The sequence below is a fragment of the Oncorhynchus mykiss genome, chromosome 5, assembly GCF_057628025.1.
Source record: "Oncorhynchus mykiss isolate SJ-2025 chromosome 5, ASM5762802v1, whole genome shotgun sequence".
Classification (NCBI taxonomy): Eukaryota; Metazoa; Chordata; class Actinopteri; order Salmoniformes; family Salmonidae; genus Oncorhynchus; species Oncorhynchus mykiss.
Genome location: NC_143026.1, coordinates 73,068,684 through 73,072,689, shown reverse-complemented (window position 1 = coordinate 73,072,689; position 4,006 = coordinate 73,068,684). Strand labels below are relative to the sequence as shown.

Here is a 4,006-nt window from a genome sequence, read left to right as displayed (position 1 = left end):
CGCTACAAAGTATTAACTTAAGGGGGCTGAATAATTTTGCACGCCCAATTTGTCAGTTTTATGATTTGTTAAAAAAGTTTGAAATATCCAATAAATGTCGTTCCACTTCATGATTGTGTCCCACTTGTTGTTGATTCTTCACAAAAAAATACAGTTTTATATCTTTATGTTTGAAGCCTGAAATGTGGCAAAAGGTCGCAAAGTTCAAGGGGGCCGAATACTTTCGCAAGGCACTGTATGACTCTGCCGTTGTGCTGTAGAATTTCTGAAATTTGTCTCTTGTATAATAAATTCTATACATTAATTTATAATGGATTAAACATACATTTTCGTTAACTGTAATTTCATTAGTTATGTTCCAACACTCCCTCCATCTTGTGCCAATATCAGTTATTTATAAGTTGCGGTTCCAATAGTTTATATATTTTTTTTCTAAGAGATTGTCAGTTGGATATTTTTTATTTTTTTACCTTTATTTAACTAGGCAAGTCAGTTAAGAACAAATTCTTATTTTCAATGACGGCCTAGGAACAGTGGGTTAACTGCCTGTTCAGGGGCAGAACGACAGATTTGTACCTTGTCAGCTCGGGGGTTTGAACTTGCAACGCTCTAACCACTAGGCTACCCTGCCGCCTCTCTCTATGCTCTCTGCAAGATTTTCTTTATCTTACCTATCATATGAACATCCTTTTCGGACTCAAATAGCATTCCCTCCAGATTGATCTGATGTCCAATGGGTCTAAGGTGTTGCATTGAATGGTTTTTTTCTGCCTTGATGGTGTTTCCTGTATGTTTACCATTAGCTGCATCAGTAACATCCCTGGTCAGGCCCTGGGGGACTGAGGGACTAGGGGCCTGGCTCCTGTAGGTCTCAGTAGTAAGTTATGGACGGGCAAAACATCAGGCCTGCCAATTAACACTATACTGTATGTGCCACTTCCATCAACTCTTACACGTCAGTTATACAATTGGTCTATAATACAGTCTATACACTGTATGGAAGCATTAGATCTCATACAGTACCGTACAGAACGTCATTCATTTCATCTGTCTCTTTCATTCATGTCATTCGTCTCTTTCATCCTTTTCTCACTGCAGTTTTCCTTCTCTTTTTTATGAATTACAGTCAGATCATGTTAAAACATGCTTTACACTCCTATATTGTGTATGGTTGCATGTAACACCCAAGTAAACACACAGACATATCACCATCACTGACATAGTTCCAAACACGGAGCGTGTGTATTTGTTCTCTCACTTTCTCCCCCTCTCCTCCCCTTCTCGTACTCTCTCTCTCTCTCTCTTTCTCCCCCCACCCACTCTCTATATATATGTTTCTTGTGTTGTGGTGTTGCTATGCTGGGCTGTTAGATCATGTTGACTGCTGACTCAATGTAATCATTGCCCATTATTACTCTCCATGGGGTCTGACTCACCCCAACAGGAAGTGTGTGTATGTGTGTGTGTGGCCCTTTCTCGAAAGAGAGAGAGAGCACGCGCGCCAGATAGTGTTTTTGGTGCTGTAGTTTGAAAGCAGAGATGTGTGAGTGTGGAACAGAGATAAAGAAGGAGCGAGAGATTTATGCATGGCCTGTGTTTTATCAAAGTATGTGTGTGTGTGTATCTACAGCCCAGCTTATTCTGCCCACGTAGCACAGCCTGCTTTGGTCAGTGTCTGATGGTGAGACTGATGTTCCCATCAAAGCAGTCAACTTCCTCAGGGTTTTTGTGGGGTTTGTGTGTGTGTGTGCAGTACTGTCCACCCACTGTATTTTGCATTACCACTCCCCAAGTGCACCATGGGTATCTCACACACTGTCGCAGCTAACCAGACCCATGGGCTATAAGCATCTACACATCCCCTCTCTCTCTCTCTCTCTCTATCTCTCTCTCTCTCTCTCTCTCTCTCTCTCTCTCTCTCTCTCTCTCTCTCTCTCTCTCTCAATTCAATTCAATTCAAAGGGCTTTATTGGCATGGGAAAAATATTTTTACATTGCCAAAGAAAGTCAAATAGATAATAAACAAAAGTTAAATAAACAATCAAAAAATATCTCAGAAAACCCACCTCTGACACTCAGAGCTTGAACCAGCAACACTATGGTTGTGATGTAAGTGCACTACCACCTGTGCCATAAAAGTCTGAACCTCTTAGTAGACGGAGTAGTACCCTCACACACAGGGAGGCTACATTAGCAAGAAGGCTCTAGCAGGACACAATCATCTCCATCTCTCTGCTTCTATTAGCTCCAGTGGGCTGGAATGAACCCTGCACAAGGAAGAGGAGGAGAATCTGCTTAGAAAGAGTTGAGTTCCTGGCATAAATTCCCTTTTGTATCAACAGCAGCCATAATTCACCATCAACAGGCGTAATGAGAGAGCAGAGGCAGTCATTAGCTTTGAGTGACCGGCTATGACAAGCAATTTAGTCTCATACACTGTCTGGGCACCTGCAGGAGAGAGGAAATTAGCATTTTAAATGGTGATAATTATGGCAGAGAGGCAGTGGAGATGTTCATATTCTTTCAATTCGCTTATGGATGGCTGTCTCTCTCTCTCTCTCTCTCTCTCTCTCTCTCTCACTCACACACACACACACACACACACACACACACACACACGCGCGCGCGCGCATACACACACACACACACACACACACACACACACAAAGTGGTTCTACAGGCTTCTGTAGTATTGTATGCTGGACTCCCACGCCTCAATCTGGGTTCTACCAGAGAGCTAGAGCAGGATACAACTGGAGAGCACTTACAGGAAGGAGTAGGCTACACTTCAAACTTTCACATCACACAGAATCACTGTACGAACTCTTACATTACACCATCAAGCACAAGCATAAAAAAGCGATGTTACCATTTAGAAATTATTTCAATTATACATGGTGTAGGCTTTGATAAATCAAATGTACACTACAAGAGGGAATTGCCCAAATAGAAAGTGCGCGCCACTGCGCGGATCCTTCAAAATGTACCGTATATAATGTACCCATCAGTCAGGCGATCCAAAATGTAAGGTGTAACACACAGCAAAATTGTCAATATCTCTCCACCATACTCACATATGTTGCTGTTGGAAATAAAACGTTTGTTACAAAACCACAAGGAAAGAAAATAACAAAGGAGGATTTCACTCTGTAAAACTCACATGATAACTTCCTCGAGGGCAGATTGTGCCAGAAGAAAATTACAATGTTTCTGTATCCATAACAGATGATACGCACGATAGTAGTGTATATTCCGGAATTACTGCAAAAATAACTGCGTTTTGTTTTATGACATATAGACCTAGTTTATGAAAGAACCATGTCCGATAGAATGTCAGTATTTCTGCGGGGAGAACGAGGATTTCTCCCGCACCCTTTACCAACCATGATGTAACTATCCGTAACGAGGTCTCGGGACAAAGCTATTTAACCAGTGTCAGTCTCTAGATCACCATGGAAACCAGAGGGAGAGGAACAGAGTTAGGAGATTTATGCAAAATACTTGATAGTGGTTTGAAAACACTATTAGACTAGTGCAACGCTAGGCATTGACCTTGGCCTATATCAAGTTATGCTGGCATGGGAAAATAAGGGTAGTTTAACCTTTGTTTAACTAGGCAAATCAGTTAAGAACAAATTCTTATTTACAATGATGCCCTCGGAACAATGGGTTAAATGCCCTGTTCAGGGGCAGAACTACAGATTTATACCTTGTCAGCTTGGGATTCAATCTAGCAACCTTTTGGCTTCTGGCCCAACACTCTGACCACTAGGCTACCTGCCGCCCCAATTAGGGCTGTGTGCTAAACTGCAACCAACCATCACCTGTCATCACGGTCAGATGCATCTATTATAAGAAATGTAGGGGAATCAATCAGCAAGGATAGGGTTTGAACCAGCAACCTTGTATTAACAGCAGTGTGCTATAAGGATCAGGACCTCTTGACAGATGCTGTGATTGCAGAGGGGTTTCCTTGTAATCTGGGTGATAGGCTGAGGCTGTGGTT

The 4,006-nt window shown here is 42.1% G+C and overlaps 1 long non-coding RNA gene across 1 annotated transcript; it reads right to left on the bottom strand.

Moving 5' to 3' along the window:
* Positions 1-1,084: 1,084 nt before the first annotated feature.
* Positions 1,085-3,437, bottom strand: LOC149983570 (uncharacterized). The gene is made up of 2 exons (XR_016496284.1): positions 3,161-3,437; positions 1,085-2,267 (listed from the first exon to the last, which is right to left on the bottom strand). It is a non-coding gene; the product is annotated as an uncharacterized LOC149983570 (long non-coding RNA).
* Positions 3,438-4,006: the final 569 nt, after the last annotated feature.